The 13,338-nt window shown below is 32.5% G+C and overlaps 1 pseudogene; it reads right to left on the reverse strand.

The window, feature by feature from the left end:
* Nucleotides 1-7,534: 7,534 nt before the first annotated feature.
* Nucleotides 7,535-11,134, reverse strand: LOC145613772 (MA3 DOMAIN-CONTAINING TRANSLATION REGULATORY FACTOR 2 pseudogene; annotated as a pseudogene).
* Nucleotides 11,135-13,338: the final 2,204 nt, after the last annotated feature.

Here is a 13,338-nt window from a genome sequence, read left to right on the forward strand (position 1 = left end):
GTTACAAAAGGATCCCACAAAAGGTGATCTGGTGTATTGAGGTGGAGGGACTTCTGGAAAGTTTTCAATTAAATCAGCCATGATAATTATAAAAGGTGAGCAATCGGGTCTAACGGATGGAAGTTGGGATTTAATTTGGAAGCTTCGTGTTCAGCAGAGGATCAAAGTGTTTCTTTGGCTTGTTATGCACGATCGAATTATGACAAAGGCTAATAGAGTTAGAAGGGGTCTTGATGATGCTCCTTGGTGCTTGAATTGTGAGAATCAGGAGGAAACCACTCTTCATGTTCTTAGAGACTGCAAGGCTGCTAGGGAAGTTTGGAGACAAGTGGGAGGTCCGGCTTCGTATCAAAACTTTAGACAAGGGAGCTTGCAGCAATGGATCCCCTACGATGGGACACCCTCCTTACAGTTAGTATTGCTGTAAATTTGATTGCTTGGTTTAGGAGAGGACTTTATAAAAGGTGATTTCTAGTTGGTTAAGTGGTCAACCAATTCGTTTACTCAAGGTAAGTACAAGGATTGACTTTAGGAGCATGTTTAAGGACTTGGAAAACTTAGAATCATGTTAGGAACTTGTGGATTGGTTGAAATTGTATGGTAGTAATTGTGATTAATGTTTGATGTGACGGTTGGTTTTGTTCAAGTATGAGGATTGTGTATTAATTTAACTTGTAACTATTATTTAATTTAACTTGTAACTATTATTTATGCGTTAATTTGCAAGATGAGCTTAGAGGCAAAGGTACGTGAATATGTGGAATGAATTATTTTATTTCACTTTTATTATGATTATTGAGATGGAATGAGTAAAGGAAGAATTAAAGTCTTATAAGATGAGGTTAAGTTTTGGGGTGCTTTATGCACTCAAGGTGTTTATACATCGAGGTAGATAAAGGAATCAATAATAAATATTGTTTGTCACTAATAAATCAAGAATTAGATTTGGAAACTTGGATTACTTGATTAAATTGATATTGGATTGATTGTATTGTATTGCATACGAGTCATCGCCAAGTCTAAACTGTAAAACACATAAAGTGCAAGATGGATGAGCAATAAGACTCTGGATTGGTGCACATCTAGAGTAATGACAATCCGGGGTTGGGGGTACACGGGGTATTAGCCGTGCACTTTTCTCGAGGCCATCTGATCTACGAGTCTCTTATTTCAAATACTTTTCAAAATTTGGAGTTAGATGAGATCTCATACTAGCTACGGTGACGGAGTCGCGCCCTTGGTCGTTGGATGTTTATTGATGCTTCCGAAAGGAGGCATGGGGCTTTCTTTTGTTGATGTTCCAAAGGAGCATGGGATGGACAACCTTGTCTATTGCTTAATCCAATGAATAAAATGAAATGATTTAACTATTATTAATTAGTGGAGTCTTAGTAATGTAAATAGTTAATTCATAAGTTTGAGCTTATAATTAGATTGTATTCGATGATTGATTGTTAGTAGCATGCTAGGAATTTCTTATTACTTTTCGTAGCTTGTATGTACTCAGCTTTGCTGATTGCGTGCTTTTGTGTGTCTTTCTTTGGTCATGGCCTTCACCTTTCAATGACCCTGTAATGATCCAATCTTTACACTTATAATATTGGGGAGCAGACTCATCACATGTGTTTACATAGTTTGGACTTGCATCAAGGTGGTGGGATTTTGAGTGGAGAGTTGGTTATTATTCGCAGTATATTTCTTTTTAGGGAAATTCTCTTTGGTGAACTTCAAGTTTTTACTTTTTTGAGTGGTAAACATTCTTAAATTTTATTATCAATGGTAAACCTAAATTATTGTTTACCATTGAGAAGTGTATTTTTAATAAAAAACCTTAACTATAGTTAGCTTTTTTTTTAATAATTAAATTAGTATAAAAATACTTTTAAAAAAAAAACCCCTTCCCCCACCCAACCAGCAGCCCCTCCCCTCGCCGGCGAACGGCCGACCTCCCTCGCCTTCAGGCTTGCACCGGAAAACCCAAATCGCCCCTCCCCTGCCATCTCCACCCTCTGAAACACCACGTCGAACCCCAAAATTAAAATCCCCAAAATCGATTTTTAGGGTTTTGATTTTGGGGTTTTAGGGTTTTGGGGTGGTGAAATTTGGCTATGGTGGGCAACGGCGACGTGGGGGAGGGGATCTGGGCTGCCGGCGAAGGGGTTTCGGGGTGGTTGCATGATGTTTGGCTAAGGTGGAAGGGCAGGGAGTGGTTTTTACGATTCAACAGGAGGGAGGGGGTATGATGGTTCAAGGGAATGAGCGGTTAGTGGCGTATGGTTGAGGGGAGGAGCGGAATCGGCGTGGTGAGGAAGGGTCAGGCGTCGGTGGCGAGGAGGCTGGGTGGCGATTATGGGGAGGCTGCTGGGCTAAGGTGGTTGACTGGTGGGGGGTTAGAGGTGGTGGTTTAATTGGGAGATGTCGGGATGTGGGGAGGGGGGGAAGAGAGAAGGTAGGTTGCTGGCGCTGGGGGTTAGGTAGGGGCGTTGGCCGCCGACAGGAGGAGGTGGCAGTGGGTGGGGGAAAGGGTGGTTGATTTTTTTTTTTTTAATTTTAGTATAATTATTAAATAGTTAAAAATAATTAAAAACCTAACTATAGTTAAATATTAATGTTAAAAAATAAAAAAAATCTAACTATAGTTAAATTTTTAATAAAATATAATAATTAATGTCATAAGTAATAAATAATTTTATAAAACTTTGTTTACCACTTAGAAAATTAAAAACTTGGAATTCACCAAAGAGAATTTCCCTTCTTTTTATAAGTTTGAATTTATTTAAACTCTGATTTTATTTATTTACTACTTTTGTTCGGTTTTGAATAAGGGCCTTAATGGTTCCAACTTGTATCACTTAATATGGTTTTATTTGTTTGTTTTGAAACTTATTTATAACTGATTTAGTTTTTCCGCTGCTAATACTTTATATAGCCTTAACGGTTGAACACGTGGCGGTAGCACGCCAGTAATTCTCTTGGATTTTGTTCAGGGTATATACAGGTTTTAAGAGAGAATATTGGGGTGTTACAAAAAGTCCCAAGCACCAAATTTGTTGTTCATTTAGCAATACTTGCCCTTACCCCCCACACTAGATCTCCAAAATTACCAGGGTTAGTTTTATCGTTAAGATGCTTTTTGCGTGGCATGCCTGAGCTTGCTTTGTTGTTTGCTTTTCCTTAATTCATTCCCTGCCATTCGTTTACTCTCCTTCTCCATGGGTATTCATAGTGTTCACTTTCTATACTTTCCTTCTTTCTCAACCATCCTATTCTCTCTCTCCTCAACCCTTCCCCTTCCTTTAGTGATACTAAAGCCTACCTCACTATACAATATACACTAATTCTTCTCGTTCCTCCATTTTCCCAAAGATAATGCAACAACAGTAGTAGTAGCAACACTAATAATAGAGAAATGCGAGTCTCCACCGCAAACCTCCGAAAAGGCATACTTGTCGATGTACAATCGTCGTAAAAACAGTGCAAATGACGGCAAGCGTACTATCGCATAGTAGAGAGGATCAGAAGAAGGGACGATAAATTTTCGGCTTTGTGGTTTGATTTGGGTAATTTTGATTTGGGGGTTTAGGGTTTGATTTGGGGATTTTAAATTCAAAATCATCTAAGCTTTTTTCCTTCATTTCTTTGCTAATTGTTTGTTAATTGTCATGCAACATAGGTTTCCTTCATCTCCATTGAAGCCACTTTTGATTTCTATAATTCTATCTATCTTCCATTGAAACAACTTTATGAGGTGTCAATATTTCTTTGTGTAATAGAAATATCAATTTCACAATCTAGGGTTTTTCAAAATATTTTTCGATTTAATTGGTTTTATATGAAGATTGATTTTTTTCAATATAGTTTTACTAATGAAGCATAGAACATTGTTCATTCTTTATTGATTGTAATTATTTTTCAGTTTTTTGGGTTGAATTTGCGACTTTTACTGTAAAATAGTGGGTTATTTGTCGATAATTTTGGGGATTTTCATTGATAATGTTCAATTTTACAAAATTAATAATTCGGGATTTTCTCTATTGGATTTATTTATGATGATGGCACCTCCGCCTGCTATTATTGCTCATCTTCCTCTTGCAATTTTCCCCTTTTGAGGTCTTCAAGGTATACATATTTTTCATTTCCTTAATTTTTGGTTTTTTTTATTTCTAATCCTTGTTACTGCTTTCACCTTTAATCGTTAAATGTGAACCCTTTTATTTTTTCCACTTTATCAAAGAATTGATTTTCTTTTATTATGCATTCATGATTTCATGTGCTTGTACATGAATTAGAGTATTATGTTGTTGATTGAATGTATCTAGGTTCAAGAAGAAAAACAATTATTGTAGACTTATCTTGTATAGGGTAATTAAATACATTATTATGTATAGCATAATTAAATTACCCAAAAAAATTAAATTTAAAAAAACTGTTAAGGAGAGGAAAGAGAACTTATATTGTAAAGAAATGAATTTATAGTTATAGGTGACTTATTGCTCAATTCTTATGGTCATTAGCTACGATAATTATTAAGATCTTCTCATGCAGCTTCTTTTAAAGTCCTTTTCGTGGCTTGAGTGAAATATATTTATTTAATAGATTGTTTAATGATTTGTGTGTAAGCTCAAAGGATTAATGCATGCAGTTTCTTTTGTGTGCATGATTTTACCTTTGATCAATCAGATCGTTAACTGCTTGTTTTTAGGAAAATGAAATATGGAAATTGGTGCTTATTGATAGGTTTATAGTGAGTATTTTAATAACACCTCTCTGAATTGTTTAGTAGTATTAATTTACAGCTTGTTTGTATACAGATTCAGGAAGGAGGGGGGGAAGGGGTAAGGAGGGGAGGGAAGAGAAGGGGAAGGAAGGGAGGAAGAAATTCAGGTCCCTTGTATGAAAAGAAGGAGAAAATAAGGGGGTAGGAGGGAAAACAACCGCTAGCAACATCGTGCTCTATTGTTCCATTCAACAACCAAATTTCAATTCATAATCAAACCAAAAAAACCTTGATTTTCTTCTTCTTCCTAATGATCTTCCTTCATCAGTGCATTATTTTTTTTTATCTTCAATTCAATCATGGCGAATTACGCAATTAATTAATTTAAGTAAAATTTCGATTTGGAACAATTATTGAATGGGAATCAAAGCAGTGAAAGAGGCTGAAAAAATTTGCTCAAAAACTGGAAACCATTGAAATTGACAACCATAAAGTCCATAACAACGGTTAATTAGCGGAAAAAATTGAAATTTGGTATAGAAATTTGAAATTAGAGTTAGGGAATTAGGGGAAATAGTACGTAGAATTCAAGCAATTTGAAAAAGAGAAAATTTGTGGATTTTTTGTAAAATAAAAAGGGTAAAGTTGTCTTTTATAAAAAATCATTTTGTATAACTTAATTTCCTTTTAAATCTCTGTTTTGTATAATGTTTTTTCCTTCCAAATCTTTTCAAATTTGAAAAGATTTTATTCTTGAGCAATAATTGAAATATTTTTCCCCCAAATCTTTCCTTCCATTTCCTTCCCCTTCTTAATTTACTACCCAAACGAAGGAAATTGCACCCTACCCTTTCCCTTCTCTTCCTTTTCCTCCGAATCCCTATATCCAAACAATATGTTAGGCTTGGGTTTTTATTTTGATATGTTAGAGGTTAGGGGTAAATTGGTGCTTTTTGATGGGCTTTTTTTTTTTTTTTAATGTGTTATTTAATTGATTTGATTTTTTATATTTAATTAATAATTGCAATAATTATCAAAATTTGATTATAGAGTTCATATTGTTTACGCATATGTCATTGTATTTGCTGTTAAAGATAAATGCAAAGGAAGAATGATTCTGGATTGGCTTGCATGTGATTTTACATGTTTACTTGTATTAGGAATTAATTGGTCCACAGAATATTAATTTTGTATATTTTCTTGATCACTGGGTTGAGTTGGTATAATGAGATATTTGGAATGAAGTTGATGCACCTTGGCTGGTTGTTGAAGATAATTAGCCTTAATGATCCTTTCTTGTCTTGTTATCGTAGCTAGGTTGTGTTAGATTGTTAATTGCTGCGAAATGAAATAGTTAATTCTAGATGTCACCAAGACCTATTGTTCAGTATACATCATCAACTTCACACCATTATTTTAAAGAAATTAAGATCAAGTTCTAATCAACCACAATGTCCTTATATAGTGCTCATATCACCATCGTCTCCACGCCATAAAAAACAAAGAAATTAAGCTTAAATTCAGGTCGATAATTGCGTCTTCGAGCTCTAATCGGTGACGATTATGTTTGCCATCAACATCTCCATTAACATCATTGAGATTAACTTTGCAACATCAACAACAAAGAAATCAAGCTCAAAATTCAGACTTATTATGTCATTTTTAGCTCCACTCAATGACGATTATGGTCACTCGTTCCGGTGAAATTAAAAGATTTCGGTGATCGAAAATGAGTTTAATGAGTTAGTATTATTTGATGATAGTATGGAGCAATTTTCTGAGACTCTTATATAAGTTTGTTCATCTTCAATTATGCATTTTAATTGTATGTGATTTTGGTCATTTTAATTTAGTTTTCTCATATATAAAATTTAGTTTGCTCATTTGTGACGGATATAAGCAGAACAACATGTATTAAATTAACCTTGTGAACTTTTTACTTCGAAAATAGGCAGAAAATGAAGTGCATAAATTTACATTTTATATAGGCAGAACATGTATTAAATTGACCTTGTGAACAACAGTAGGTCTCTTATGGTCCAACAATTGTTTATATAGTAAGTAAGTTCAAGGTTTCATATTAGTTTGAATGTTTTAGAATTATTGCTCATTTGATAAATGAACAAAGAATAGTTGCTCATTTGATAAATGAGCAAACAAAACAAAAAAAATATTGTTTTGCTCTTTTAATAAATGAACAAAGATTATTGCTCATTTACCAAATGAGCAAATATTTATTTGCTCATTTATCAAATGAGCAAAAATTATTTGCTCATATAAATGTTGCTCATTTGATAAATGAGAAAAAAAAAAACAAAATAAATAACGCAAACATTTGATTAATGAACAAAGAATTGCTGCTCATTTGATAAATGAGCAAATAAGTGATTGCTCATTTAATAAGTGAACAAAAAATTATTATTCGAAATGAGCAAAAAAATATATAAATTTACATTTTTGCCATTACTATGTGAGAAATCTCAACAGTTGAATTGGATCATGATGTATCCAATGGTTGAGATTTGTTATCATATATAATAGGGTTATCACTTATATATAGATCTATTCTCACCGGATCTCTCCCCTTATATTAAAAGGAACCGGGTATTATAAAAATCATACACTAATGTTTCCTTTCACCCCCCACCTTTTAAAGGAAAAAAAACTACAACTTATGCTTAATGGTTTTAATTTGATTAGTTATGACTTAAGATTGATGAGATGTTGATGCCATATCCCCCCCTCCCCCACCGCAATAAAATAAATTAAAAATAAAACTAATTGTATAAATTATTGAACAAGAAGTGCAAGTAAAACTCAATTTTTAGATTGGTTACCAATGTCAAGTAGGTCTCTAGGTTCATTAGAAAAGGATAAAGAATCCAACCAACCTAAATTGTTGGCCTTGTAAATGCAACATGAAAATTGTTGCTTAGCATCTGGTACATCTAAAGCCAAATCATCAAGTGATTCCTCAAATCTTATAAATCCCTTTGTCATTTGATTCATTGTTATAAGCCCTGAATTAAAACACTCTTCGAGCAACTTCCATAATCTTTCATTTTTTTTCTCCACAACAATCACTAATGCTTTCTTCACAACTTCATGATGAAAGAAAGGCATTCCCAACTCCTTTATGCACCGAAATGCTTCCGTTAGCCCGCCTCCACACTCGTACTCTTCTAAAAGTTTTCCTATCTTGTCTTTGACATCGTCAACTGTCCACCCATTTCCTTTACTTCCTTCACCACCCCAACACCGCAGAATACGTTCCCCTGAAAGTCGAGCCTTTAAAAGTGATTTAGTCATTTGTATGATCTGATTGCCTTTCGAGTCACACTCCATGAATTGGTTACCTATGTCCTCTAAGTGAGAAGGCGCTATAACTTCATCGATTACTGCTCTAGCTAGAAACTTTACTAGATCATCAACAATTATAGGATTATCCAAGGCAGTGTCATCAGCTAATTCTATTAGCATTATAAATCCATTTGCAACATCTTCAGCTGGTAAACTTAAGGATGATAGAAGAACAGACGCCATTTCTTTCTCCTTATTCTTACGGTCCATTGCTAGATTGATTAATCTCTTCACAAATACAACATTTAGCTCAGAAGATGATGTAGAATTCTCTGAGTCTAGGCAGTTGTATACTTCTATTGTATCCCGTGATAAGAAGTACTCTTGAATGATGGCTTGAGCCTTCATCTTAAAAGATTTTGCTACACCCTCCTCAAGTGACCTTTTCTTCGGCTCTATTGATAAGGACTTTAAGGAAGAAACTGATAGCCATCCTTCAGAAGCACATTTTGAAATTAAGGAATGAAGAATTTGTCTAGCATTCGGTATATCAAGTGATAAATCATCAATGGTTTCAATCACTCGATTAAATCCTTTATTTATCTGACTTGAATTTATCAGTCCTTCTTTTGCAGCTATTCTTAACAGCTCTAAGATCTTACCTTCAACTTTTCGTCTCTCCATTGCAAGTATCAATGCACGCTTCATTATTTCGTGATGAAAATATGGAACATTAAGCTCTTTTATACACATAAAGGCCTCTTTCTTATCACCACTAACAACAAATTCTGTCAACAAAGTAGTAATATTTTCTTTAACATCTTCAACAGTCTTATTCTTACTTCCACCCCATCTGTTTTCGATTATCTCCGTATGATATGGGATTGATAAATAACCCTTTTGGGTCCTCCTTATAACTTCAACTCCCTTGGAATCCTTTGGTAAAATAATCATTTGCTTAGTTAAAAATATAGGGGGTAGAATATCATCTATAATAGCTCTTGCAATAAATAGAGCTAATGTATCGACGACATTTGGTATATCCACAACTAAATCATCAACACATTCAACCAGTTTTGAAAAGCCTTTATAAACTTGTGAAGGGCATATCACATCGGCGTAGAGAGAAGATAGTAACACTGCAGCCATCTCTTTCTCCTTGTCGTGTCTATCCATGGCCATCGAGACAAGTTTCTTAACAAAATAGTAATCATAATTTGGCATCCCGAGTTCTCTTAATTCATTTGCTGTTGAAACAACATCATCATTTGCAAAGTACTCTTCCACAATTACAACTGATTTTTTCCTATACTCGTCCATTGCTATGCTTCTTGTTCTTGGAGTTAATACCTCAAATTCCTATAATTTAACAATTAATTTATATCATTATTATCATCATTATACTTTAAATTATGAAGTAAAAAATCCAATATATATAATTTTGATAATCTATATTTTCCTTAACTTGTGTACTATATGGCTTCATGCACATGTATGTTTAAAATTGTTAGATTTTGCCATGGTATGTAAACCTTTATTGTGTTTTAATTTTGGCTCATTGTAAATAAGTTTTAAGTGTCCGTACGCATGTATAAGTGTTCATAATCAAAGTTGAGTTTATGAGGCCGGTGCATTGAAGAGTCGAGTTGTTAACATCTTTAAATAATAAAGTAGTTACCATAACTAAATACAAATTTTAAAAAATTCATGGTAAAATTACATACCCTGAATGAAATGGAAAGACTTAAAATATACGGTTTTATTCACCATATACCCACGAAATTTTTCAAATTCACCATATACTCCTAAGTTGTTACAAAAATTTACTATATACCCCTAATGAAAATAAGATGAGTGAAATTTGGTTAATTATACCTTAAAACCTCCTTAGACCTCTCCCCCTCATCCACAAAACCACTCCTCTCCTTTTTCCAGCCCCCGAAACCACTCCAATTCTCCATAACCATATACGTATGATTGATTTTGAGGATGAGAAAAGGAAATTTAGGTGATTTTAGGAGTGAAAAAAGGAATGTAGGTGGTTTCGGGGGTAGGGGAATGTATGTAGGATGGTTTCGGTTCATAATTAATTTTAATGATTGGCAAAATTAACAATCATTAATCATGAAGGGTATATGGTGTATTTTTTGTGAAAACTCGAGGGTATATGATGAATTTAAAAAAGTTCAGGGGTGTATGGTGAATAAACAAAAAACTCAAGGGCATATGGTGAAAAACCCGTAAAATATATTTCTTACATAGTGTTTCACAATTTAAATTGACCATGCCATCACTATTTCTCATTTCCCCCAAAATTAATCATCATTCTTTCTTGTCTTGATATTTTTAACTAGGGTGGCTAAAACGTGCGCAGCTAGCCATGTCCATGAGTACTTTCATTTTGTATTGTTAGTACCATTAATTAGGAAAAATGTGTAAACAACTATTTTTAGGGGTATAAATGTCCACATTAATGAAGACAAATATTTAAATAAACATTTTAGGTACATAATCGTCTAAACACTATTTTAAAGTGTGGTCATACTTTTAAAAGGTGTTAATACGTAAATCAGTATTTTTTAGGGGCACAACAGTCTCAACACTATTCATAAGAGATTACTCATACTTTTAAAAGGTAGGGAAACGTGTTCACATTTTTATTTCTAGGCAAAATAATAAAGAAATCAAATGAAAAATAAAGAAGAAATTGTCTAAAATTATTACCTCATAATTTTTGTAGTTGAATCCATTGTAGCCAAAGTCATAATTATTCTTTGTATTTGATATTCTTCCACATTTTCCTTTCCCATCAAACTCACCTATATAACACATTAAATTACTACAAAATAATTTCATTACGAGGGTGATAACCAAGATGTGCGATACATCATTTATTTTTGCATGTGTAGCTTTCTCTACATTATAAACAAATAGGAATCGAGAATTATTATTACCTCTTGTCGGACTTTCTTTGGTTGATTCCACTGTGTCTTTAATCTTTGGAGATATGGGGGACTTAGGAGAGAATTCATGTGATTTCATGGATATTGCAATTTTTAAAGAAGGATCAACAATTTCCCTTGTTGCATGAGGAGATTCTTGATGTTCCTTTGTCATTAAATTATATTTGAACTCCGTGTAAAAAGCCTAAATTTGACTCTTATATTTGTCTTAATTTATCTTATGCCTTAGTAACATAATTACCTTTATATTAATCATACAATCTGTAAAAAAAAAAATATTAGAGCTTGTTATCGTTAATTAGCATAGCATGTAAATAAGTAAAAATCATTTTGTACAATATTATATAATCACCATAAATTTATGTTATTCCAAATTGCCAAATTGTTGATATTTAATTGTTGTTAACTAATGTAATAAACTAGTACTTCATATGTATATATTAATTAAGCTTGACAATTAAAACTTTACATTTGTTTAAATATTGATCAATTACACATTATAATATGATCATAAGGATTTTAAAACAAATTTCCAAAATTAATAAATAATTCTCAAATTTGTATTGTTTTAAGTATTGTCAATTCAATTCCACAATGTTTTAAATTGTAATAAATTAATTGTGAAATTTTAAATTATTTTAACTAAATTTGCATCTTAATAATGGCCAAACTATCAAATCAAAGATATAGCTACTACAAGAGATTAAGTTAGCTAATTAGATTTGTAAAGGATAAAAACAAACTTACAAAATTTACTTGATGTAATGTATCAACTTTTTTTATGTTGGAGTGGAGCAAAATGACTTGAGTTTTCTATCTCTATTAATTGTAATAAGTTTGTTAGATGCTAAACAGATAAATTGTAATAGATGACTAAATTTGATCAGTGAGTTTTGATTCCGTTAGAAATCAACATATTTTTGACAAATTAATCAATTTAGTGGCTAAAGCTACCCTTAATTTGTGCTTTAAAAATAGAGGAAGAAAAAAGTCCGAAAAAGTTGTTGGTCTTGCACTAAAATGTTTGCTAAAGTTTTTGAAAGTGGTCAAACTTTATTTGAGTATAACCAAAATTTATGGGTATAATCTATTTTTATCCTCTATTTCCATCTAGAGGATCAGTGTAAGATGTATTGTATTCTGGCTTATTACTTATAATTTTCATTTTCAATATTAATACAATAATAATAAAGTATATTTATTAGGGTTGTAGTCTTGTAGATAACATTAAATACATTTCTTAATTCTTAATAATATTTTCATTTTTTGTCAGATAAATATACTTCATCCATTTCTTTTTACTTGCAACACACCTTTTAAATACACTTTAGGAGATTATTAGTAAAGGTTAACGAGCGATTTTATCAAAAACATTTTCACATGAGGATTAGAGTAGGGTTAGCTATCATGTGTTAAAATTATTTTGAATAATATGTCCATTATTCACATTATATAATCTCGACCTTAAAGCGCGTGGCATAGGGTTGCGTTCCAAGTAAAGACAAACGGAGGATGTATATATATACATTTGAAATTTTATGACAAAATCATATGTTGATTGGTACTCCATATTATTGCTCTCTAAGATTTTGATGTAGGACTTTATTTACCATTCTTCTTAATACAATACTCGAATTTATCAATATTTTATGGGGTTATAGTCTACATTAAAAAAAAAGTAAATTATAACTTCCACAATACTCTTCCTGGACTTCTCATGCAAAGCAAATAACCCTAACTAGCATTTCTTTTTAAAAGCATGGAAAGGACCCTAGCATAGTAGCATTTACCATCCTTTACAAGGCCATCGGAACTCAATACAACATAAGTTGTGTAACCAATTTTGCAACCTCAAGAGTGTTATACATATTCGTCCATCAATACATGCACCATCTTAACACAAAGTTATCAATCAACTCTAAAATTGTCATATATAGAATTTGTGGAGTATTTTCAATCTTAGTGAGGGTTTTGCATAATACTGAAACATGTTATTCAATTTAAGTTCTAGCAAATGTCCTTTGAGCCACAAACTAGCATGATTCATGTTCAAAGCACTACACTAGAATGATAAAATGCTGTATAGCAAAATTCAGAAGCCATATTCATCTAATTTTTGCACTATGATATCACATATAAAATACAGGATGATCCAAAATTTTGATTCGTTTAATTTTCACAATGGCCAGACAGTATCATACACTGTATTACTTATGAGAGCAATTCAAAACTAATTTTTACTTGAGAAAAACATGCATTGTATCAAGGCACAAATAATCAATAGCCAATTCGTCATCATTTTTTACTAATATATCTTTCAAACTACAATTAATATCTCTGCTTCTTAACAAAAAAAAA

This window comes from Chenopodium album, chromosome 25, assembly GCF_948465745.1.
Source record: "Chenopodium album chromosome 25, dcCheAlbu1.1, whole genome shotgun sequence".
Taxonomy (NCBI): Eukaryota; Viridiplantae; Streptophyta; class Magnoliopsida; order Caryophyllales; family Amaranthaceae; genus Chenopodium; species Chenopodium album.